General features: G+C 46.0%; 1 protein-coding gene across 3 annotated transcripts in view; it reads right to left on the bottom strand.

The window, feature by feature from the left end:
• Positions 1-27,527, bottom strand: part of LOC142584760 (thiol S-methyltransferase TMT1A-like) — a 66,413-nt gene that overhangs the window by 16,795 nt on the left and 22,091 nt on the right. The window contains exons 1-2 of one of the 3 annotated variants that reach the window (XM_075694995.1): positions 21,820-22,024; positions 4,059-4,161 (exon numbers count right to left, since the gene is read on the bottom strand). The exons of 1 other annotated variant lie outside the window; for it this stretch is intronic. The gene's annotated coding sequence lies outside the window, so the exon portion shown is untranslated. Of the gene's footprint in view, positions 1-4,058; positions 4,162-21,819; positions 22,025-27,527 lie in introns of those variants that run through there. One more of the 3 variants, XM_075694993.1, reaches the window with a different exon arrangement.

Here is a 27,527-nt window from a genome sequence, read left to right as displayed (position 1 = left end):
ATAGAATCCCTTTCCATTTGAGCTCTATTATGCAATGGAATGCCCGTGGCCTGAAATCCCGCAGTGATTTTCGCCATTACGTTTTCACCAATCGATTCCCCATTGTTGTCGTCTGTGAACCGAAGCTGTGAATCGATGGCCCCTTATGCTTTGCGGATTAATGACCAAATTATACGATATAGACGAACGCACCGATTTCTTGGCGTCGTCATTGATAAAGACTTGTCTTGGAGCCCTCACATCTCGTACATGACAAAGTGTTTGGCCGCCATTGTGGACCTTCTTGCGTTTCTCGGCGGGAAGTCCTGGGGCGCAACAGTACCGTCAATGTTGTAGCTATATAAAGCACAGTTTTTGGGCTTCCTGCGGCACAGCTTACCTGTAATAGGGAATACTTGCACTACGAATATTCGCAAACTCCAGAGCGGGCAAGCCCAAGCACTCAGGACTTGTCTCGGTCTTCCGAAAACAACGTCATCGATTGCGACTGTGGCCATAGCCAGAGACGCTCCTTTGGCATTATACATTGATACAGATGTCCTGAGAGCGCACATCCGGCACCTGACTCGGATTCCCTCACACCATCTTGCTTGCTTGCCAGCAAAAATGCCACTTTCAACTTTTGCTAAAACTATTGTAAGACATCAGTCGTACTTGCCATCAGAATTTACGCCCGCTACACGATTGTCAGATCCATTGTGGTGTCTGCACCAGCCGCAAGTTCAACTGACAATTCCAGGAATCAGAAAGAAAGCTGGAGTGCCATTGCAAGCTTTGAAACAAGCAACTTTGGAGCACATTCACAACGTGCACAGATTCCGGCAACATGTATACACAGATGGTTCAGTAATACTCAACAGCTCTGCTGCTGCAGTCATCATCCCGGCACAATCTGAGGAAATCAAATTAAGAACTTCATGTGTGACCACATCGACGGGTGCAGAACTCGCGGCGCTCCGTGCTGCACTTGATTTCATTAAGCAGAAGCCACCGCAACAATAGACAGTCTTTAGTGACTCCAAAGCAGCCCTTCAGTGCATACGAAGCCCAATGCGCCACGGACCGAATGAACAACTGGCCTCAGAAATTCGGCACATATATCATCAAAGCTATGACAAGGGACACGACATAATCTTTCAGTGGCTTCCAGGACATTGTAACATCAGCGCGAATGACCACGCCGACGAAGCTGCCCGATCTGCACATGAAAGCGGTGAACGAGTCTTCATTCCGCTTTCGCGAAAAGACGCTGCGGCTGAGCTGCGATTGATGTCGCGTGAGTGTACTTTGCCCCTGTGGGACTCAAATGTTTTCACCATGTGTCGGTTGCGTTCATTGTCTCCGGACATACGGATGCACATCCCGCCTGGATTACCACGACGTGAACAGACCATGCTCTACCGTCTGTGACTAGGCGTTGCCTTTACAAACGCCTATGCTTTCCTCATAGGAATGGCCAACAGCCCCACGTGCGACACATGTAACATCAACGAGACGCTCGCACACATTATCTGCGTCTGCCCGCGATACAGTGCTGAGAGACAAGTGATGTGCAGAGTACTGGACCAGTTGGACAATCGTTCACTTTCAGAACTAAAAGCTTTAGGCCAATGCTCCGAAAGAACACCCGCGTTGAAGGCCTTACTCGCGCTGTTAAGGTTCTTGCGGTCTACGGGGCTTCACGACAGAATGCCGCCCCCTACCGCTCTGTAGTGTACGCGCTTTGTTCGTGCTTGTCTCCCTTTCTTTATATCTCCCCCTTTTACTCTGTTTCTCTTTTTATCCCTCTTAAACCTTCCCCCTGCGCAGGGTAGCCAACCGGAACTACCTCTGGTTAACCTCCCTGCCTTTCTCTGCATTATTTTCTCTCGCTTGAGCGTACTCCAGGCCTCTTGTCAGCGAATTAGATAAGACAAGCCGCTCAGTGTAGACACTCTTATTCGTTTTTAAAGCAAACAAAAGTGACCTCCTATAAAGGAGGAGAGCGTTTGATTGGTGTGTTCAGAAAACCCTGCGGGTCACGCCCGATGCTTTTGTCGGTGGTTACGCAAATTTGACGTCAGGATATTTTAATAAAAACATATTGGATTAGTTTTATGGTATAGGGCCCCAGAATACTTAGCACAGCCAAATAGGTATACATGTGCAGCTAGATATATTATTCTAACTGCTTTTTTTAGCGCATACATACCTTTAAAAAAATTCGACAGAGACACCTAATACTGCTTACGTGTGGGAATGCGAAAGCATTATACCACTTGCGGACCTCAGAATGCGATGAACACACTCACTTTATACCCTCATGACGTGGCGCCGCCTCCTCTCCGTTTAATGCGCCGTCACGTGGCCAATGACGCACGCGCGAGGCACACCTTTTGTCCACCGGAACCGTGGAGCTGGCGTGACGTTGGGGAAGCGCGCTCGTGCCGGAGGCGCGGGTTCGACGCCCACCCAGGCCAAAATTTGCCGAATTTTCTTTTCAAAGCCTATAATTTACATTGGTTACGGGAACCTCCCTGAGATTGACACAAATACGAACCTTTCTAGCTTGTTTATTCGTTGCGCCGTCAGCTATTTTTGGTACCATCGCTCGGTCACGTTGCCGACGACGACGTGGGCTTTCCGCGTAATGGGGCATGAAATGCTTTCGCAATAATACTACATGGTTGAAGCTATCGTAATTCTCGCCGCTGAGCTGGATTACTCGGAGGCGTATATTGGTTGCGCGAGGAATTCAAATATATTGTGCAATATAATGAATTAAAATTCTCTCACTAAGTGTTCGACTGTTTGCTTTACGTAAGGTATAGTGCTATTACGGACTCTGTTCGGGGATACTACAAAGGACATTATCTTAAAACAACTTCGCAGGACGAGGCTAGGTTTTAGAATTACGTTCCCAAATGTGCGACGAAGTTTATTGTCACTACAGTTATTTTTCTACTGTAATGCAAGTTATAGGGGAAAATGTGCGTGTTTACTGTAGGTTTGTCAGGGCATACTCTAAAACCTTTGCCCTAATTCAATTTTAATATGCCTTGTAACTTCATAGGCTGTACTTCGTAAATTACAATAGATGCGTTAAAGCAACCAGTTAAAGGTTGATAAGTGGCATTTTATTATTTAGTTGATTACATAATACTCGGCGAATAAGTAATGTATGCGTCTCTGAGAAACCCAGCTAAAAGACCTGAACTCTGCTGTTTGGCACAGGCGATTCGAAAAAGAATACCTTCATTTATACAACTCTTGGTATTTCAATATCGCGCAGAAAATTACGAAGTCCGCAACTGTTTATACCTACTTTCATCAATGTTCATCACTAGGTTTGCATTTTAGTAGCCTCAATCACATCCGCAGTTCTTTTACGTTACGCACATAAACGCCTCCATCGATAAACAGAAATTTTGAAATTACATTTGTATACTTGCGTAACATTGTTATACAAGTTACGGCTCATTTAGTATGAACGCGTTGACTTTTGCCCTGCAATGTCTGACAAATCCTGGCTTATTAACCAATTTCAGGAACTATATCTCATCAATAGCTATATATTATGCGGCAGCGCTATACTATCGTAACATGAAATCCAGGAGAAAAGCTAGGTAGCCTAAATTTGTAGGGAAAATAAATATTTTTTTTACTAACGTAAACCAGAACTTTCTAAGATGCATTTCGCACCGAAAACTTTGCAGGTACCCAAACGAAGCCTTCAAGGCATTTCAACGAGAGGAATTTGCCAAAAGCCATACGTAACTTATCATTTTCGACCGTTGACTACTCAGAGAGCACACTGCACGAATAAGTGCAAAGTAATTGAAATTGTGCAAGGGTAGAGCTTAAAGTCTCCGAATTTCAATGTAGGCTCAGGGGGGCACAGTAGTGGAGCGGTGCGGAATAATTAAGCTTCCTCGAGTTTTTCGCGTACATACAATGCTTGTCACCTTAACATCTTTGCATGCTGCACCAGTCAGAATTCGACCGCCGGGACCTTGCACTCGGCCGCGCGATGCCATGGATACCGTAGCGAGCAAAATAGTATCGCAAGACATCCTCACCTCAACTGATCGAGAGCATCAGCAGCGAGGGCCTTCTGGAACAGTTGACTGCGGCGCACGCCCAGCCCTGATTGACACTGGCACTTGTTTACTGAACGCTGGCCTTCGAGAAACGTGGAGGAGTGAACGCGTCATTCAGAGGAAGCATTAGATGGGCCGAACATCTTGCGCGAGATGCGTTCGTAATGTACTTTGTCGTGTCCAACCGTGAGTAACGGAATGTTTAGTGTTGACATGACCGACGGCACAACCAGGAAAAAGCCACCCTTGAACAGCGTTACATCATTTCCCGGTCTGTGGGGGAAAAGCGAGAATCCGCTTAGCGGGGCCGTTCAATCAAAACGTGAATGCAGTTCCTTGACCGTCTTTCTTTCCAAGTAACACTCGTGCCTCGTTACCACAATATAGAATAACGCATTAATTTTCTTATTAGCACCATGAGGAGAAAACACACACACACACAAACATACACGTATAAATCTATATGCCTCCCACAGGAACCTCATTACAGAAGAAGACAAGCCGTTAACAAACTTCAGTGGCAGGGCACATATAGCTATAAATCCCGCGGACAGAAGAGACACCATGGTAATTCCGAATACCAGGGATTACATAAAAGAAGTTTTCATAGGCAACGTATCACTAATCTGGTGCCACGGCGAGGAAGAGTCATAGAAGTTAATATCCTGGTTCGATGCAGTCCTGTCCACCATCTCATTCTCCCATTCAGGTTTGGCTTCCGCAATCACCTTTCTTGATGTTAGTGTAAGTGTGCACAACAACAAGCTTGCCTCGTCAGTTAACAGAAAACCAATTGACAAGCGCGAATTCTTACATTTTCATAGTAGCCATGTAAAACATAGCGAAACAGCAATCCCCTACAGCCACGCTTTTCGTTTCAATCTTATATGCAATAAATATATGGGACTTAGTATCGAACTGCGAACAACTCCGTAACGAGTTACTGCACCAGCGTTATCCTCCTCCTGTTCTCTGCGACGCGACTAAAAAAGAAAACAACCTTGATTTTCACGCTCTTATCAACGGCAAACCAGCCTCGCCCCGATTCGCAGACTCACCTAACAATTATGATGATGGTGATGATGATTTATTGGCATCCTTTTTGAAACGGGGCGATGACAAATCGCCGTCGAGCCTTCTTGAGTTACTCAGCCGCGCTATGCATGTATTTCATTCTAGCAATTTTTTTATTCATGTCTTTAACCTTTTTTTTTTCTGTTCCTCAAAACGTCTCTACCTACCTTGTACCGCTACCTGTCTGTGTAAAGGATCACGTCGTATCAATCTCTTCCCTGCTTTTTTCCTAGCAATACTATAAATGTATCTAGCTTATATCGACTGCTGAACGGTTGATGCTTCCATCCATTTTAAAATCAAGCGCTTCTGGAAGCTGTACTTTGTATACGGGTCACACTGCGTGAATTCCTTGGCGTTCTATTAAGATCTGCTGAGTAGTCTCTGGCTTTTTGCTGCAGCATACAGATGCCTCATGTAGTTGCAAATATTTGATCCGGAATGTTTTTTTTCCTTGGGCAGCCAGCTCGAGCCTCAAAGAGCAAGGCTCTTTACTGAGAAGATTCGCCCTTCTGATTTCTTTCTTTCAGCTTTTTAATCTCCACAGTTCTTCTAATTTTTAGCATCCAATTGATGGTCTCTGTTTCACTTCCTTTTTGTTGTCTCATGGTTGTCTATTTACACTTCCAATTACCCTGTTCATGGTTGCCAAATTTATTGACCTCTTCCTCTTCTCAGTGTCCACGCTTTTTAGGTACAGATATTTGTGCACTTTAGCTAGCCATTTATTGTGATCCATGATCCTCAGCCTTTCCTGAAAACTAATTTTGCTCTACGAATTTCAGATTTCGAGAGGAGCCCAAACTATGACGCCCTGAACTGCCTTATTTGTGGTTTCGCCGTGGGCTCGCAAAGCCAACCGGCCTATCCATCTCTGGTTAACTTCCATCTCCAACAAGACGACCGATTTTAAGCACAGAATGGCGTTTGCGAACGTTAGCGCTGACACCAATACTCCTTTCCAGGTTTCGCACGCCATGTCACATTTATTTATACTTGCTCAAACAAAACCAATATATCGTCATCACCTCATATTTATAGAGGCCCAAAATTTTCGTATGTTTCAATATTGCTGCATTTCGCTTCCCCTTTATTTTCAAATGACCTTGGTAGGTGCCTGTGTAACTATTTCCTTCGTTTATGCATACGACGAAGTATTTATATTGCTGAAGAATGGGTAGGACTTGCCGTTCAATTGAGACGACGTAATTACCTGTCTCTTCATAACGGTAATAATTTTCGATTTCTCTGTGCTAAACTTAAGGCCTAGATTTGTCGCTGCGTTGCCACATGTATTCGCAAGTGTCTGTTACTCTGTTGCATTGCCCGCTAGTAGCTTATGCCTTCCGCATAGATCAGCCCGGGGACCTCCTGCTGCACCAGTGGTCCATAACGCGTGTATGCTGAATCAAACTCTTATCAGTGGTCTGAAATTCGTCTTTCTATGTCCTTAACATAAAGCGTGAACAGCAATGGAGACAGGGAAAATCAGTCCTTGGTGAATTTCTACCACTCATTACATTTTCGGCCTGTCAGTACAATTTGTACTCAGTCGCCTACATATATATATATATATATATATATATATATATATATATATATATATATATATATCTATATATATATATATATATATATATATATACATGCATACATACACACACCAAGCCTAGTACATAAATTTACCATATTTATTAAGCATCTATTCACTGTACACTCGCGTATATCATAATTTAAATCCAAATAAAGGCAGCTCTGACATAGAATGTGCAATAAAGAATGAAATGATTTTTGGTATTAGCCTTGCATATTGAATGAATCATAATTCTGTGTCCTTGATACATAGCACGTACCATGCTGCTTGTCTGCACTACCTATACGCGCACAATACCCTCAAACCGCACTTTTCTTCGTTACGAATTCCAATGAAATTCGAAACACTTTTCTAGCCAATGGAGTGGGCTGGTTAGGCGATGCATGGAGGCCAGGCTTACGCAACATTGGCATATTTTCTTTGCTTGGTTTTTGTGTAAGGTTCAACATGAGCACTTCGCTGAAGACACTAACATGTTTCACAAAAGATTCGACGAGCACCGTTCCAAGAGCCAATCATAAACTTTTTCTTGCTCTTAATGCAAAAAACAAATAAATAATCCCTCCATGCAAGGTGAGCCATTGATTAAATTTTTTTCTACATGAAAGCGCGACACGATTGACTCTACACTCAATCAGGGTACAGTTACATTCTAATTAGACGAATACATACGAAGAATTAGCTTACAATAATGACATGCAATGTGTGCAGTTTACAACGCTTCCTAGTAGAAGTGCGTTCATTGAGAGTCTGCCATAATTATAAACTCATAGGGCCATTAATGACACCGTGTGCTTCACGTTATTATATACAAACTTTGAAGACAGATTGCCGGCCATTATACGAAAGGGACAAAGAGCGTATTGTTCGTGATAATCTTGAGGACTTGTGATGATTTTTGAATCGCTGTTAGTTAGCTAGGTAGGTGCACTTAAGTATGCGAAATGTCAAATAATTTTTAGGGCATAGGTTATAATTAAAGAAGTCGTAAATCATGCTCATAGACATACAATAAAGCTGTTTATGTGGCGAACAGACGAAGAAGACGAGTTCTTGATCAGCTGCTAGTCCTGCTTCGCTCTGGTTTTTTCGGTTAAATTTGTGCGTACCGTCGCCCCCGTGGCGGGTACTATATCAAAAGCAATGACGGACGTTCCGCCTCCTCTGCCGCCAAGGTTGGGGGCTGACCTCCAAGCTGCAAGTCGGTCTGCTGGGCTCGACCACCTCAACGCGACTCTGCCAAGGTCTTCGAGCTGCTCAGACGTCGACGACATGGATTCTGACGGCGGATATACCGAGGTCACAAATCGTCGGTTGAAGAGGAAACTTCGTAGGACATCAAGCGTGAGTGAGCTTCACTATAATAAGCCGCCCACACAGCAAGCGTACACAATCGCCTACATCCCCGTCGCTGCTACAGGCAACCTCAATTCCCTCAATAGGCAAACTCTCACTGCCTATCTCGAGAGGCTGGCTCCAGGGCACATCAGAGAGGTCCGAATTAATCCCAGAAGAAACATACTTACTGTTGATGTGACTACACGAACCAGCCTCGACATCTTGAAAGCTGTAACTGAGCTAGGAAATATACATGTCCGCTCGTTCATCGTACATGGAGGCAGCACCACCGCCGGTGTTATCTACGATGTCGATACAGATATTGATAATGACGATCTCCCGACGCTAATCTCATCAACCGTCCATATCACAGACATACACCGTCTTGGACGGTCGAGGTGCATAAAACTCATTTTGAGGGAGAGACCTTACCAACACATGTAAAAGTGGGTTATGTGCGCCATCCTGTCCGTCCATACATCCCTAGGCCCTTGCAGTGCCGTAAATGCCAGAAAATCGGGCATGTAAGTGCTGTGTGCGTGAACAAGATGACATGTCCGCGCTGTGGTGGTGATCACGATCAGTTGACGTGTGCTGGCTCTGACTTGAAGTGCCCTAACTGCGATGGGCCACACGAGGCAACGTCGAAGGACTGTCCAAAATTAAAGAATGAAATGTCCGTGCTAAGGACAATGGTACGAGATCGATCTACACACAGAGAAGCTGCTACCAAGGTCCACCGCCGCCAGAGGCGCTCACGCAATCGCAGAAGGAGATCAGCATCGACAACAGGACAACCTGTACTCCAGGAAAAGTCATCGCGCGCTCATGCTAGTCCTCAAACGTCACAGGCACCTATAACCACGTCTACTCTTCTAAATACCAAGGACACTGCAATATGGCCTTCCCTGCCATCTCGGAGTACAGAAGTGCAGCCGGAACGCCAGCGTGACCATGAACCTTCATCGTCGGATAGGCAAATCAAGGCAATGCTTGCACAGTTGATTCGTTCCTTGCGAATGCTGCTCATCGGAGTTAAGACGCCCGTTGCCAAGGCTGCGGTGCAAATTCTCGACGCACTAGAGCCAGTGCTTGCTGCTGTATAAAGGCTAGTAAACGCCATGGCATCATCAACTTCAAGGTTGTCACTACAGGAAAGGATACGCGGTTCCGTAATATTTCAGTGGAACGCACGAGGTCTACGGGGTCGCCTGGGAGATTTTAAACAGAGAGTGCTCAAGCATCGGTTTCCAGTTATCGTCATATGCGAGCCGAATATGACATCGCCATTTAGACTCTCTGGCTATGAACAATTCGCGTCTGGGACAAGTGGAAATACTAGCAAAGTTTTACTATGTGTGCGATGTGACCTCACGTATTCGCTAAACCAAGTTCCGGTGCATAACAGCAACGAGTACATCTCTATAACACTGAAGCTAAAGCGCCGGATAATCTCGATCATCGGTGGCTATATTCCTCCCAGGGGAAGATTTGACTCTGGACACCTGAAACTTGTTCTTGACTCTTGCCAAGGACCTCATATTATTGTGGGCGATTTCAACGCGCACCACCATCTTTGGGGTAGTAGCATCACAAACCTTCGAGGAAGACAACTTCTTAACTTCACAAGCAGCAATGATCTTGAGATCCTGAACGATGGCTCACCAACATTTCTTCGTGGCACGACGTACAGCAGCTGTCTCGATTTAGCTATCGCTTCACGATGCCTTTCGTCTTCTGCTGCCTGGTGCACAGATGCTGAAACGTATGGCAGTGATCACCTACCTACTTATGTACAACTGAGGTGGTTTACAAGACTTCCAAGTTCTCATACGCGTCGCACTGACTGGGATGCGTTTCAGAACAAGCTAGAAGAATCTTGCAACTGTGTAATTTCACCGAAATAGATTGAAGCGCGGATTAGAGCAGCAATGCACGCAACAACACGCATCATCGAAACTTCAAATTCAAGAACATCCGTTGACGTTATATAAGAAGAGCTGCGGGCAGTCCGACGTCGCGCCGAGAGGAAATACAGGCGAACTAAATTGATATCAGACTTGAGGACGTCACGCCGTGTGCAAAAGAAAATTCAAAGATACTTAGACAAGCTCGACCGACAACGTTGGAGGTCATTTTGCACCAGCCTGGACCCAAGAAAACCGTTGTCCACAATATGGCATGTTGTACGAGCACTACCATCTCCTCCACAACAGCTACGTCCCTTCCGAGCTTTGGCTATCATCCAGACGCGCAGTGAGAAGGAAATCGCGGAAGATTTCTGTATACACTTCTCTGGATCTACAACATCGATAGCTTCAGTGCTCAGGTGTGCTCCTCCAACAATGGACGATCGCCTCGACCTCCCATTCACGCTGCAAGAGCTACGTGCAGCGATTTCCTCCTCAAGACACTCAAGTGCGCCTGGTCCTGATGGCATTACCTATTCTACCTTGCGTCATCTAGGCCCTCGAGCGACTGAAGAGCTCCTGGCTTTATACAATCTCTCGTGGTCCTCGGGAACTGTGCCTGCGCATTGGAAGACAAGCAAAATTGTGGCATTATTGAAACCAGGGAAGACACCCCATGCTATGCTTTCCTACAGACCTGTGGCGCTGGCCAGTTGCATAGGTAAAACCATGGAACGCATGGTTTTGACGCGCCTGGAGTGGTTTTTGGAGAAGCGCAATATATATCCAGACGCAATGACAGGTTTCCGAAAGGGTAGGTCGTCAATCGACAGCGTCATTGACCTAGTAACAACTGTTGAACATCAGAAACGTCGCCGTCGATTAACGGCTGCTGTCTTTCTAGATATAAAGGGTGCTTTTGACAACGTTCTCCATGATGCAATTTTAAATGCCCTAGAAGAATGTGGCGTCGGGGGACGTATGCATCAATGGATAGCCAGTTATCTTCAAGAGAGAACGATATTCATGACAACTCCAGACGGGGAAACAAAGCAACACCCCGTCTATCGTGGAGTGCCTCAAGGAGGTGTATTGAGCCCAACCTTATTTAATATCGTTCTCATCGGACTGGTCAAAGAACACGCAGGCGCAGACTCGGTCTCTGTGTATGCAGACGACATCTGTATATGGACCACGAGCTTAACGCGCTTACAAGTGCAAACGAAGCTGCAGCGCGCGGTGTCAATAACGTCGACATACCTAAACAGTCGCGGACTGCAGCTCTCACCGGAAAAAAGTGCAACCATGGCATTTACACGAAAGTCAATGGCCTGCTACCCCGTTATGATTGATGGGAAGATTATACCTTCAGTAACCCACTACAAGTTTCTCGGAGTCATCATCGACCGTGACTTACCTTGGTCAAAGCACCTCTCAGGATTAAGAAAAAAGCTAGACAGCTTTACTCAGATCGTTCGGCATATGTCTGGAAAATCATGGGGGCCATCCAAGTCATCTCTTCTGCAGCTCTACCAGGCACTTTTTGTTGGCTACTTCCGCTACAGTGCGCCTGTACTTTCTCGGGTTAGTACAACTGCTGTACGCACACTTGAAAGTGCTCAGGCTCGCGCACTGAGAATTTGCCTAGGACTACCACGATGTGCGTCTACTTGGGGCACTATTGCAGAGGCACGTGCGTGGCCAGCTCGAGTTTATCTGCAACATGAGCCATTGCGAGTGCATCTAAGGGTACTGACTAGACACAGGAACCATCCACTCACGAACGTCACAAGCGTACGGCCTGTGTCCGCCTACTCAGAAGCCGTGTTGTCGCAGCAAGACTTATTGCCGTCGGACTTCGAACCGTATGACATACCCGAAGTTCCACTCTGGACATTGGCAAAGCCAACGGTGAGGCTCTCAATCCCTGGAATAACGAAGAAGTCGAAGATGCCGCTTGCTGGCCTCAAGCATTTCGCGCTATCATACATTACTTACATGTATGGATATTACGAACATATTTTTACAGATGGTTCTGTGACACAGACCTCTTCCGCGGCGGCCTACACTGTGCCAGGAATGGGGATCGCACAACGGTTCAAGATAGGACACAGGACGTCGTCTACAGCAGCTGAGTTGACCGGAGTTCGAGAAGCAGTTCGCTGCATACTGCAACAAAGTCTCGAGAAGTGGACAGTGTTCTGCGACTCAAAACCAGCACTGCAACTCATCAGCAATTATATGAGTGACAGAACCGCATATAGTCCCCTGGTTTATGACATCATGTATCTGCTTGCTGAGGCGTCTCATTCCGGACATACTATCGTGCTGCAGTGGATTCCTGGCCATTGTGGAATAGCTGGAAACGAACAGGCTGACGCAGAAGCAAAACAGTCACACACTGACGGAACTATTATACAAATTCATTTTTCCCGGTATGACATTAACGCCTTGCTCCATACCTCCCTTACAACTTCTACGGCGCAACATTGGGACAACCCCGAACATCGACAAGAGCGCCTCCATAGACTTGACGCTGGATTACAATTCCGGCATCCACTTCGGTTGCGGAGAAGCCAGGAAACGCTCATTCATCGATTACGGCTGGGTGTGGCATACACCAATCGATACCTTCACAAGATTGGACAAACACGGGACCCTGAATGTAGCGTCTGTCACACTCTCGAGACAATAGCTCACGTACTTTGCGTGTGCCCTCAATATGCGGCCGAACGAAGAAAACTCAAATCTACAGTTGACAGCTTGGACTCCCGCCCCTTTTCAGAAGAAAAGGTTTTGGGCGCGTGGAGGAGTGTTGACTGTGCCCAACGTGCCATAAAAGCACTTTTGAACTTTTTAAGTGAGACTCGTTTAGACGATCGCCTCTAGAAGCTGTGAGACGTGTAGTCAGTGCGAAATGTGTTTGCGCAAAAACTTTTTGTGGCAAGATTACTTTTTGTATGGACAAGATTACTCTTAGTGTATTGCGTCTCCAGTGCGCATCCGCATATTGGCCAACGTGTATATAGTATCTCATTGTACCATATCATAATCATCCGCCACCTACCTTTCCCTGTATTTCCCACTTCCCCATTCCCCAGTGAGGAGTAGCAGGCTAGAGACACGCTCTCCAGGCCGACCTCTCCTCCTTTCTCTCCATTAAAATCTACTCCTCCCTCCTGTTTATGTGGCGGTATCGTTCACGTGATTCCCTCACTGCAGGCTTGCGAATCTGGATAGCAGTGCTCTCAATCGTGTTTCAATAACACGGTCCTGCATATCTGTGGAAAGGCCACACATAGGTTAGCATATATCTTCAGCTAGCACTGAACCCACGTGCAAACCTACTGAAACACACTCAAATCTTAGGTGAGGGCGTACGCTGGACGCCTAGGCTAGTTGTTATATTCCATTTGCAATCGGCATGCAAGCTTTGCTTTTTTGAGACACTACTGAGAGCGCTTCAATTCAAACACCCGCATGAAGGCAGCTATATAGTTTCCTACAATAATTACTAAAGAGAACTCTGGTACTGTGATCGCTCAGCCACCCGGGGAAGGATGTTTACCACGTGAATTTGTCTGATCTTCGTGCTTATGGCTTCAGGCATTCCTGTGGCTACGTTTATTACGCTTTACCCGCCTGCATTGATCTCAATTTCTACACAATGTATACTTATTTTTAAGTCCAGTAAGCAATTAGCGCCTATAAAGCCGCATAATTCCTACTAATTACACCGGTAACGCTTGTCCGTGCGATCGTAGAGTATTTCATTACTCTATCGAATAAAAACTAGGGATATTGTTTTAATATCCGGCTTCTGCGCTCGAGGTTATCTGCCCTGCCATCGGTAAGGCCTAATATCGTTCATGTATTATTTATAACGCAGTACTTTCGTGAAAACGAGCAGTTTAAAGCCGGGTTAACGAAGTTTAGGAAAATGTATGTACTACCGACAAGTCCCATGCTGGGACTACCACCTCGCTTGTAGCTCTAGCTTATATATATATATATATATATATATATATATATATATATATATATATATATATATATATATATATATATATATATATATATATATATATATATATAAGCACCGGCGGATAGGGCGCAGCGCGCGAACGAACTGGGCACGAGCCACGCGATGGCAACGGGGCTTTTCAGCCTGCTGATCTTCTTCGTCACAATCACCCCCGCAATTGAAGAGTAGCCATCCTGGCGACCTAGGAAGAGGTGGGCGGATCGTAATACTGCTTCAGTCGGTCATGTGCACAGTCTCTCGCCCCCCGACGACGCAGATCACGAGATGGCGATACGGGTTCGACCACGTAGTTCACTGGTGATGTTTGTGCAACCACGTGGTAGGGCCCGTGGTACTTCGGGAGGAGCTTGGACGAAAGGCCAGGAGCAGCAACAGGCGGCACCCAAAGCCACACGAGTGAGTCGACGGGGAAGGGGTGAGGGGGAGGATTGAGGTCATGGCACTCTTTTTGGCGGCACTGTTGAGCAGACAGAGGGAACTGGCCAGTTCTCGGCATTTCTCGGCGTGCTGAGCAACTGCAGAAACAGGTGAGCATTCAGCAGGTTCCGGCCGGTACGGGAGAAGCGTATCAATGGTGCTGGAGGGATGGCGGCCGTAAAGCAAAAAGAATGGTGAGAATCCGGTAGTGGCTTGAGAGGCAGTGCTATATGCGTAAGCGACAAACGGAAGCACAAGATCCCAGTTGGAATGGTCAGATGCAACATACATTGATAGCATGTCACCAAGAGTTCTGTTGAATCGTTCTGTTAAGCCATTGGTCTGTGAATAATAAGCAGTAGTTGTGCGGTGAATAATTTGGCATTCAGATACTAGTGACTGCAGGACATCCGAGAGGAATACGCGGCCCCGATCGCTCAACAGTTCACGAGGTGCGCCATGGCGGAGAACGAAGTTGTTTAGAATGAACGAGGCGATGTCTTTTGCTCATGCGGCAGGCAAGGCGGCGGTTTCAGCATACCGTGTCAAATGATCTACGGCGACTACAATCCATCGGTTGCCAGCACCAGTAGATGGCAGAGGCCCGTATATATCAATGCCGACACGGTCAAATGGCTGAGCTGGACAGGGAAGTGGTTGCAGAGGTGCGGTGGAGAGATGCGGGACACATTTGCGTCGCTGGCAGGCAATGCAGGAGCGCACGTATTTGTGGACGAAGGTGTACATCCCTCGCCAATAATATTGTAGGCGAAGCCGTGTGTAAGTTTTTGACACTCCACCGTGACGACACTGCAGGTCAGAATAAAAAGCGGAGCAGAACTCTTGTCGTAGGTGGTGAGGTACTACTAAGAGCCATTAGCGCCCATCATTGTGGTAGTTGCGGCGGTATAAAAGTCCGTCGCCGATTGTGAAATGCTGCGCCTGTCGGCGTAACGCTCAAGGTGCCGTAGTTTCCGGAGGATTTGACAAAAAGTCGAATATCATGACGATCCATGGGTCTTTTCGTTGCTCCGATGCCATGTCCAGGATGTCAAGTGGTGAGATGTCTGTCGGTAGAAGTGCTGCTGTGTGAAGTAACTGGAGAGCGCGAGAGGGCATCGGCGTCAGCGTGTTTGCGTCCAGAACGATAGACACGGATATCATATTCCTGGATTCGGAGGGCCCACCGAGCGAGGCGGCCCGACGGGTCTTTTAGTTTGGACAACCAGCAAAGAGCGTGATGATCCGTCACCACGTCGAAGCGTCGACCGTAGAGATATGGACGAAATTTTAGAAGAGCCCATACGATAGCCAGACACTCTTTTTCTGTGACCGAGTAATTGGCCTCAGGTTTCGTGAGGGCTCGACTGGCGTAGGCGACTACGTATTCGGCATGTGTTCTTGCGTTGTGCGAGCACGGCACCAAGGCCGGCACCACTGGCGTCAGTGTGAAGTTCTATAGGTGCGCTTGGATCAAAATGGCGAAGACGGATGGATCAAGTGACGAAGAGTCGTAAAGGCATCATCAGAGGCTTCCGACCAAGCAGAAAGTTCATTGTCGCCTTGAAGAAGTTGGTTAGGTTAAGTGGTGCGATCACAATAGCGAAATTGCGAACGAAACGTCAAAAATAAGAGCATAGGGCAATGAAGCTGCGTAGTGCTTTCAAGTTAGTGGGCTTCGGAAATTTGGATACGCCGCGAAGTTTAGCGGGATCAGGAAGAATGCCTTCTTTGGAGACAACGTGGCCTAATATAGTCAGTTTTCGAGCAGCCAATTGGCACTTTTTTAAGTTAAGCTGGAGACTAGCATTCCAAAGACAGGTCAAAACTTGATGTAAACGTCGAAGATGGGTCGGAAAATCAGGGGAAAAGGTGACAACGTCGTCGAGGTAGCAGAGGCCAGTATGCCAGTTCAGGCCGCGTAGGATGCCGTCCATCATGCGTTAGCAGGTGGCCTGCCAGTAGCCAGAGCGGAGATCTAATTAAGGAGGAAAAAAACTCCGCTCCTTGCAAACAGTCAAGTGCGTCGTCAGTACATGGCAACGTGTATATATCCTTAGGGTAATCTTCTTAGGCCTTCAATATCGGCGCAAAATCGTATGGTGCCGTCTTTCTTTTTAACTAGGACGACTGGTCATGCCCAAGGACTACTAGAAGGTCGATGACACCACGATTGAGCATATTGTTCACCTGGTCATTGATAACGCGTCTTTCAGTCGCCGACACTCGGTAGGGACGCTGTCGAATTGGTGCATGGCTCCCAGTGTCGATAATGTGGCAAACCGTCGTTGTGCGGCCGAGTGATGTTGCTTGTCAGTCAAAAGAGGAAGAGAAGCCTTGGAGCAAGCGAAGAAGTTCGTCGTGCTGCGTCGTCCTCAGGTCACTGGCAATAGCTGGCGTAAAAGAACGCGGCAATGACTGAGGAGGCGATGTCTTGAGAGCAGCAAGATAAGTTGAGTCGTCCATAGTGTCAAATATTGAAGATGAGGTCAGTGGCTCTGCTCTGACAAGGCTCTCACGGCGGCGTAAAGTAATTGGTTCAGCCGATGGGTTTGAGATGCACATGTAGACGTAGGCGCCAGCTTTGAACTCGAGGACGGCGAACGGCAGTGGTAGTGAACGGCGGCGAACTAAGAGTTCGGACGGGGCGAAGAGTACTGTGCCGTCAACTACACAGTCGCAAGAGATACAAGAGTGGAAGACCAGGCAGGTATAACGGTGTCTTCTGAAACAGCAATTTTGCCACAATGGTCCCTATGGTCAGTGATAATATCGGTCGAAAACTGAAACAGCTTGATTTCGGCGCGGGCGCAGTGAATGATGGCATGATGTGTGGAGAGAAAGTCCCAACCTAATATGACGTCTTGTGAACATGATGGCAACACGATGAATTCTATAATATAGAGGACCTCCTGAATTACGACGCGAGTAGTGCAGGCGCCGGATGGCTCGACGTGCTGCGCGTTGGCAGTTCGAAGAGACAGTCCAGAAAGCGGCGTCGTCACTTTTCCTATCTTGCGGCAAATACGGGCATCTATCGCTGAAAGTGCAGCGCCGGTGTCGACAAGTGCTAGCGTCAATGTTCCTTCTATTGCAACTTCAATAATGTTCTTCGGGGAAGTGTGAGGCCTTATACATTTCGCTGGCGCCGCAGTTCTCGTCTCCTGAACTGCGATATTTAGTTTTCCTGGCGCAAAGGGCTCCGCCGCCTGTGCACGGGGGAATGCGAGCGGCGGCGAGGGGAAGGTGAACGGCGAGCGGCGGCGAATGCGGTGTCGACGGCAGGAGTAGATTCAAAGGTGTCCGAATAGTTGCGGCGTTGTTGAGAACGTGGCGCATACAGACGCACATTGTTCGGGACGTTCGGCGTAAGCAGGCGACAGTGACGTGCCACGTGTCCAGCATGGCCACAATAAAAACAAATCAGACGGTTGTCTTCCGTGCTCCAATGGTCTGCATACTGCACCAGTGCATGGACTGTAGGGGATAAGGGTGGGCGCAAAGGTGGGCGAAGGAGGCCGTAGGTCTGTGGCGTAGGCCTCATCGCGACTTCGGCGTACGTCAGGGGAGCGGCCGTCCTAGCCTGCTGAAGAGAAGGCGAAATGTGGTCGGCTACCTGCTCCTTGATGAGAGATTGGCGAGCGGGTGCCAACGGAGTACTCGGCTGGCCGTGTGCAAGTGGAATCAAGGAAAGCTGACAAGCCACCTCTTCACGGACGAACTCCTTGATCTTAAGTAGTAGTGAAGTGTTATCCGGGGCAGCAGCCAAGCTCGACAATGAAGTGGCCTGAAGCATAGACTGGCGGGTGGCTACGCGTTCTTTACGCAGTTCGTCGAAGCTTTGACAGAGACTGACGAGTTCAGAGACTGTCGACGGATTTTTCGCCAACAGCATCTGGAAGGCGTCGTCTTTAGTGCCTTTTAAGATATCGCGGATCTTCTCGGCATCAGCCATTGCGACGTCGACGCGGTTGCAGAGGTCGACAACATCTTCTATATAGCTGATAAATGTCTCCCCGCACTGTTGCGCACGGCCCTGCAAACGTTGCTCGGCGAGAAGCTTGCGAACCGCGGGGCGCCCAAATACCTCTGTCACGTTCGTCCTGAAGGCCGTCCACGTCGTCAGATCACGTTCGTGGTTGCGGTGCCACACGCTGGCGACACCGCTCAAATAAAACGACACGTAATTCAGTTTTTTGGTGTCGTCCCAGTGGTTGTGGATGCTCACCCGGTCGTAGTCAGCGAGCCAGTCTTCTACGTCATGGTCTTCGGTGCCACTGAAGATGGGTGGGTCGCGTTGACACAACGGGCCGGGGCAGACCACGGTAGTCACCGGGGCAGCGGGCTGTTGTTGTGGTGGTCCTTCTTCCGGCATTATGAAGACTGGCTGCAGTGTCCGATTACGAAGTTCCAGAATTCTGGTTGTACCCAGCAGCTCCAACAATTGTAAAGGGCAGTTTATTCGGCTCGTAGAGAAGCAGCAACAAACTCAGCACCAGCAGGTAGGGCGCAGCCAGCGAACGAAATGGCTACGAGCCACGCGATGGCAACGGGGCTTTTTAGCTTGCCGATCTTCTTCGTCACATAATATATATATATATATATATATATATATATATATATATATATATATATATATATATATATATGTATGTATGTATTTACAAGGGACTCAACCACACTGCATAAACTAGCCGTCGCTTACATATATATATATATATATATATATATATATATATATATATATATATATATACACCAGGAACCAAGCATTTGCTTCAGGTCTGGTAAGATTTGGTAACATGAACAAATGATTTTTACAATGGTTAGGCGCAGTCTCAATGAAACCAACGGCATATGGGGTTTCCTTTTAATTAATCGTTCAAGTTAGGCGAAACACTCCGGATATAATTTTTTGACGAGCCATAGGCTTTATTCTGACAAGACGATTTCGTCGCCATGAAAAAGGCGTATACGGAAGGACGCACGAATACCCCATGATGAAAAAAAAAGAATGAAAGGAAAGAAAATTGCTCGGGATAATAACGCGATTCGTTTTGCTGCAATGTGCAACACCTCGTCGCGGTGTACGCCTTAAAAATGATCACCTGCCGTCATTTAGCTGTCAAATACTTTGAAATAAAGCTGCCAAGATATTTACCGTCATTTGCTGCAATATTTTCACAGTGTACTGGTAAATTGATTCACCATAGGTAAGTGTTTGGCACCACAGATGTTCTTTGTGCCACGACTGTGCACGCTCTAACTGAGAGAAAGAGGGGCTCTCTAACGAATCCTGGAGAGATTTGCCTGGCGACATGTCTGTCATGCTGCTCCAGATGGGTGTGAGGTAAAATGCAATAGTATGTCGTCGCTGAAGTCACTCTTTAAAGAGTACATGATGTGCCATATTCGACGGCTCGAGGCCATGTCGTCCCTGCATATTAATATGTTCTGGAATTTTACATTTTTGTGTAATACCGGTAGTAGATGGACGATTAATGGAGTGAGCGACAGTAATCCCTTTCCTTCGTACTTTGTGACAATGTATGCGTCTTATTGTGGGCAGCCATCCTCGCGTGCCATTGAGAACAAGACTGAACAAAATCATGTTCAGAAGTAGTCGCGCGATCATTGTGGGCTACATAGTTCACATGCATCTTTTTTTCCTACCTGAAGATCTTTGCTTGGTTCCCCATTCATTTTTTTTTCAAACGACACTAGAGGAACTCATATTCACTTACACAACAGGGTACGTAACAAAGGTCGAGGAATAGACAGAGTGCTATAAACTTGAGGGTTTCGTTATCTGGACTTTATTAATTTTCCGTTTCAAGTGAATTGTCATCCGCAGATAAGACAGTGCTGATTACGTCTTAATAACGTAACTGACATTACATGAACATTGGAAAACCATAGCATGTTTAATATATTTTCTGCTTATGCGTTAAAGCATCAGCACCATTGAGTGATTCCTCTACCACCCCCCCCTCATGGCGACAGCATCAGCCTCTCACAGTGAGTGCCACCATTCTCCTAAACTCTTCGTTGCCAGCCACGTAACATCATCCTGGTCCGCTACAGCATCCCCTGTTGCCAAGTATTTGACCAAAATTTATCATGTTAGCATATTGATGAAGTGGCGATTAGTGACCAAGTCAGGGTCACAAAAGAAAAGCTTTTCGTATGACATACGTGTTCCTTGGTCACATTGTGTGTGACAAAGTAACCAGTATGACGCGCGAACTGTCTGTTTTTTAACGTTGATTTCAGGTGACCAATGTAGTGACACAGCCTCGAAAGCTTCTCTTTTTGGCGGTGCCAATCGGCGCGCAAGTTAACGAGCACAAATGTTTCCACAATGCGCATACTTACCCAATTGGCTCCTAAGTGCAAACTACCGCAGTCGCACCGGCTCTAACTAAAGTGGCGGTGGCATGGGCATATTGTTATTGGAATCGCCTACTATCCTACTCTGAGCATGTTTTGCGGACGTTCGTATTCACCAACTGATACGCTACAACTCATCTTTTACATCTAGAAATCTATTCAGTGCAGCTGCTGTTATGCGCTATTTTATTAGCAAGTATGTGTGACTAAGGGAGAGTGATGATGAGATTAAACTCGTACGAGCAATATGTCACGTCATGTCATGTCAATATGTGATGAGCAATTTGTCAGGATGCAGGACAGACATCTTGCATCCTGGGCGGTGCTATGTGGCTGCAACTGATGTTCTGTATTAGTTATCCTCCTCAGGTATGCCTCGTCTACAGCGGCGGGGATCCACACGCTCGATAAAGGTGCCTTCGTAGGCTTAACGAAAAACGACAATCGAACAATGTTTTGATGTTTTAACGCCCCTGAATACAGGAAAACCTTTACTTGAACAGCTTGTAATTTCGAACCGATGTCAATATAACTTGCCGCACTGCTATCACAATTTCGTTTTTGAAAACTCGCTTGGGTGCGTGAGGGCTAAAAGCATAAAATGAAGGAACGACACGCGACTCAGAGTAACTCCACCGCAGTCAGGCTCACGAACGCTAACTGCGCCTCAGCGACTCAACTAGCCAGTCTGTGAGGTGCGGTCATATTCAGGCTCCTCAATCTGGCGGGTCTCGTCAGTCCGAGTGCAACAGCTGATCTATGCACTATATAATTTAACTCATAACGCACTCAGGCTCTCAAATTGACTTAGCCTGACTCCGTGCGAGGGAGCCGATGTTGATGGCGCAACAAAGAAACTCGTTTTTAAGACACAGAGTGCACCCACAGGAAAACACGTCTCCCTTTGCGCACAATATTTTTTGTGTTGGTTGGCATCAAGATAATGCACAAATGCAGAGAGGAGGGGTTTACCTTTCCGACGATGTCGTTCGAGTGATAAGAATGTGGCGTGCACTCATCGGTGGCTTGGGTGGCTCTGGGCTTGTAACGCATACAATGGCGTAATAAATACTCGCTCGTCGTCAGTGGGTAAGGAAAATAGTTTTTCTTCTCTTACCTGCTACCTTGAGCCTCGACATCCACTAGAAAAGTAAAACGTTGTTATAGCTAGCCTGGCTGATTTTCAGGGGCGTTGTAAACTGTACGTCAAAGGCCACATTTCGCTCATGGTCGTGCCTTATATTGTTAGAACGGAAAGGAGAGAGGCCACTGTTTTTGTACAGGATCTTTCACTTGAGGATATCGTCGCTGAACTTGGTCTCGAATCATTGACAAAATAAGTGGATTACAAGTCGACCAATATGCAAGCACACACTATGTGTGTGCTTGCGTACTTGTAGCCAAGCCGAAAGTCGAGTGAGTTGGAGGACGTTGATGATGGAGAGCGAAAACAGAAACGGTCGACGGAAAACATGAACGGTTCAGCCGATTTGAAATTGGCACCCTTCGTAGTGATTCCTACCTTCGGGGAAACTAGAAAACAACACTGCCGACTACAGGAGCTTACATCTATTTCAGCCCAGCGTTTCCTTTCGCCACGGACATTATTGAGGAAGAACACGTCATCAAGCGAAAACTGTGTTCTTCCCGCTCCCCTCTTCCATGCGCTGACGCACTTTGCTATAATAACCATATTTATAACTGAACAGGGTCATTTTCGTGTGCGTACTTCCGTCAGTGTTGGTATTATTTGACATGCAAACAAACAAACAAACAAAAAATACCAGTCGTCAACAAGCACGCCAAACAGCTATTCGCCCCGTATGCTCAGCGCTAGTGAACCTTGGACGTCACAGTTAGCCTTCGAGGCCTTCTATTGCACAACGCAACGCAGTGCTGTTGACTGTCAAATGACGTTGCTCGCTGAGATCAACCGCCAAAGAGAGAAACAAAATAGTTCTTTCTAAGTGATGATAAGCGATGCTGTCGCGCACAACGTTGTGGACATCCGAAACCGCGTTCACACGTTTCTTTAAGGCGGAGCTACCGCGCTGCAAGCATGCTGGTGCACGGAGTAAATCAGCTGACCAGCGTGGGTACCGTGCGGTGAACACGTGTTCGTGTCGTTTGCATGTCAGACAAGCATGCAAAGTGTTCTTTTTTTGTGCCTGCAATGCAACCTCTATTAGTATATTTCTTACGCTTGACTTTGTTCTAAAGCGCCGTACGTGATATGCACGGTACAGTTTGAAGTTTAGCCCTTGGTAAGAAGCCTACGCCGTGCAAAACAAACCAAACATTGTTCTATACCTTACTTCTTTTTTCAAAAATCACCTCTGACAGAAACCACGGCTGAAAGCCTTGAACAGGATTACTCCAAGAGCTGCAAGTTAGTTGCAAGAAATCTGAAAACATTGTAGCGCGATCAAGGAAACGCAGAGACGGCACCCGTTCTTGGTCGAACTATCCTGTTCTCTTTCACCTCCTCTTCGCTCTTCCAGAAAAGTAGCCGAGCCGCGGTGCCGTTCCTCCAGCTCACAACATTTTGAATTAATTTGGAAGATATCCCATACTGCATTTGCAACTAGTTCCCTAGCGGCGCACATTGTAATCTACGAATCCTAGCTTGTGAATTTATGAAGTATAACTATATCGCGCAAATTCGCCATTAAACTTACGACAGCGTAGACTGCTGTACCACTCTTCTTTTTTACTTAGCAGGAAATTATTCCCCGTAACCGCCTTCTGGGTTCCGATGAAAGTGGATTCAAATTGCAATGTTTAATTGCGTTACCGTCATGAACAGACTGTCACAATTTGGCGTGCTGCTCATCTTAAGGAATGCTCCCTGCATTCGGATGGAATGCATATTTAGATTGAGGTTCCCTGTAATGAACAGTGCGTGATCAAAATTAATCTGTAGACATCACTACTCCGTCTTTGAAACAGCTGGTATGTGGCTTTTTGGAATTCCCGCAACCTCATTTGTCATCATTAATTTTCCTTATGAATGTATCCTCACTCAATTGTTTCAATTCACTCAACATACATTTTCGGCTTCCGTTACATAACTTATATTAGTGTTGTAGACGTGCCCTTTCGGCTCGCTAACCTTTGCGTTAACTTATAATTGCAAGGTTCTTATAACATAAAGGTTACTTGGTTACTAAAACAACATGATATTTGTGTTTTTTTGTTATTTTGATCGCGCTTAGAGGTTAAATGAGTCGAAGCATCTATATTAAAGGATACTGCAACGCCAAATATCTCGCAACCTTTAGATTCTAACCTATCGAATGTGTAATTAGTGGCTTAGGGGACCTATAGAATGGACTGAAAGTTTACTAATTATCCTGTCGCATTTCGATCCTGAGCTTGTGTTTTCAGCCGGGACTAACCTGTACGATATGTTGTCCGGCCGGTACGCTGAGACAGGTTGGACTAAATTAAGGTTTTATTGCTTTTATTGTTTATTGCTAAGGTTTCGCAATGTCAAAATGACAAAAAGGCTTCACATCTTGCGCGAGCATATGCTGAAGTCAGACAGAAGCGATTCGTTGGGTAATGATTTATACTGAATACGCGCCATTAGAATACGAAAACAAGCCACAGAAACAATGAAAAGACATCGGGATATATTTGGCGTATGATGCTGTGGCATAAATTATCACTATTGTAGATGGTGGTGGAAAATTCCCTGCTACCACTGAAGGCATTTTGTGCAGTGGTATAAAACATGGACGTGTATTCCATTACAAAAACTAAAAACAGATGCATTATTGTGATCGAATATACATTTGTACTGAATATTTTCATTATGTCCTTGTGTATCAGGGCTATCTTAATCACGCTTGTTTAATTGTCTTCTGAACGGTGACACCCACAGACAGCGAGCGAACAGTCGGCTGCATGCTGCAGTACTGTAAATACTCGATGACCGAGAGAATGAAAGCTGCAAGCAGGTTGAATAACCATTTGTAGGGTGAGAAAGATGCTTTGTAATAAGACTTACTGTACACTGTCACGTAATGTAGGTTCACTGCGTTTTTGTGTGTGCTTTTTAATGTATAAGAGGGAGTGGTTCCTAAATTGCAGCAAATGTCAGGTTCGTTAGAGAATCCCGATGCACCAATTTTGCCCGCCCACCAACACGCGAGAAGGACGCCGCTACATTCACATAAAAGCGGGCGACAACCGCCTCAGTAACGTCTCGTAGAGAGACGAACGTGCGCTCAATGGGGGCCGAGTAAATGACAAGAAAAAAAAATAACATATATGGCCAAATGAACAGCAATCTCTTTGAAATAATATAGAATATTGACATATTGATATATGGTCCTACACCACTTCGACGGAACTATAGCTTAACTATTATTTTTGGCTGCGCTAGACGCATGGCGTAATAAAACACCATTCAGCTGTAGCCAAGCATGAGCGCAGTCATATCACCTCTGCGTCGCGCAGATCGAGATTCATGTCGGGAAGGGTGTCGCCGGCGTGGCAGTGCTGCCAGTTCTAGAAACTTTTTCTTAAATGTAGGAATCTAATGCATTGTTCAGGGAAATATATAAATACGTACAACTCTAGGGAAACTCGGTGCGAAGAGATCGATATGATAAAACTTCTGACGTGACTGCGCGGCAAAAAGGTAATTGGCAGCTGACTTCAGTCAACTGCCAATTACTTTCTAATTACCACGCGAACTGTATGCCCTAGGCCCTATAACGAAGTACTGCTACTGCGATTTTGCATTCGTGAACCTATAACGGAGCTATCGATGTCTGCGCGCTCTAAATAAAATATTCATCCGTAACTAACGAAATATGCGTATGCTGGGACACCAAGGAAACCACCCAGACGAAATGAGGGGGTAAGCGGTCATGTATACTTAGTGCCAAGCACGACAGTGGGATGGTGCGGCTAAACAGCAGACCACGCGCTCATATATTAAAGCAAAACTAAAAGGACCGGGAACCGTGCATAGACAGATCAACTTTGGACAGATTCCTAGTGGTTATGTGTGTGGGCGAGTATTTCTTTGGAGGAAAAATTATAATTGGCTGTATAACTTCACGATTTCCTGGAAATGATGCGTAAGCGCGCATGTGGGGCGGTGCTACATTGGTACACGGCATTTAAAAAAATCTGCACACAGTTGACTTTTGTGTCGAGTAGTGGCGCACTCTTAAATGCGTAAGCATTTATATGCCTGCGCAACGAGGAAACCGGTTCATCTGGGTGTCTGTTAGTCAGGTAAGACGAATGTCTAAAAAGTAATTAATGTATAAAACAAATAAAATTGGAAAGGAAAAGCGATCGCGGCGGTGAGTTTGGAAAGTACAAGCTCTTGCTTAGAAGCTCAATGTCTTACATACTGGGCTAGCCACCCGATTTTTTTCCTTTATTGCATGGACTTATGAGCAATGTCTAAACCAATATTGTTACATTGCATTTGAACATACATGAAAAACAAGCATGCAGACGGTGACTATATCTGAATCGTATGAATTTCTTGTACCGGTGGTACATTTCAAATGTCGAAGAGCAGTTTCTGTAAAGGCTTTCTTGAAAGATTTGGTGATAGTGGAATAAAAGCCATCTCTAGGACTACATGTAGAGCAGACTTGGAGCATTGGAGACATCAGAAAAGTTTCGATTTTGCGACAATTTAAAGCCAAATACGACTCAACTCCGATGCTTTTCGGTAGGTGCTGGATGCGCTTTCCGTTCGGGCGTTCCTTCACCGACCTAAATGTCACCGATCTAAATGTTACACAGATGCATAAGCACTCAATGAGTTGATAAGGATGATAAGGAGTCATGAGGAATTATATGTGTCTCATTGCGGTCGACAAATGTTCGACACGGATGCATAAGGTGTGAAAAGGTAATAAGATGTTTAATGGTCGGAGCAATTTTGGTAAGGTTAAGCACCGATAAGGGTCGATAAGGTTCAGATCATGTCCGATAAGGTTGCTAAGGACTGATTAGAGTTGATAAGGCTCGGATCGAGTCCGATAAGGTCGATAATGATCAATAACGGTTGATAAGGGTTTGTAATGGTGAGAACAAGTTTCGAAACAATGTTAATGAAACTGGGCTGCGTGGACACAAGCAAGTGCCACAATGCTTACGCATATACGTTTACGTAGACAATTCCAAAGGAGTTTCTGCATTATTTTTGTGACACTGTTACGTTCTGCAAGGGGGTACGGCGTCCACGTTCTTTAAACTTCGAATAAGGTTCCGTGTAATTCTGACACTTCGGTCTAGGTGCAAGACAACTTTGCACAACAACAAATAATATACTTGCTGACGTCTTCGTCAGTGAATATAGCTTCAAGCAAGAGGTTGTGTTGCTGGTATAATAACTCGCATAGGGACATGCTTTCAGCTTGAATCCCGTAATTTCTTTATTTGGATGACTTAAAACGAGTTGAAAATTAATTTCAATTTTATGCCAAAAAGAAATTTAAATTATAGTACAAAATTTGCAGTCTATTTGCATAGTACAAATGCCATTTATTCATTACAGAAATTATATTGGTAGACAGAAAACCATAGCTTGCAAGAAGCTAAGGATATATAAAGGAAATCTTGTGCGATTTAGGGAAAAACTGGCTGCCGTACTCGGCAGCAATACGGTGCGGTCTTTTTGTAACGGCCGTGTTGCGCTTTGT

This window comes from Dermacentor variabilis, chromosome 6 (genome assembly GCF_050947875.1).
Source record: "Dermacentor variabilis isolate Ectoservices chromosome 6, ASM5094787v1, whole genome shotgun sequence".
NCBI classification, from domain to species: domain Eukaryota; kingdom Metazoa; phylum Arthropoda; class Arachnida; order Ixodida; family Ixodidae; genus Dermacentor; species Dermacentor variabilis.
The sequence above is the reverse complement of the archived record's forward strand: the minus strand, read 5'-3'. Positions and strand labels throughout refer to the sequence as shown.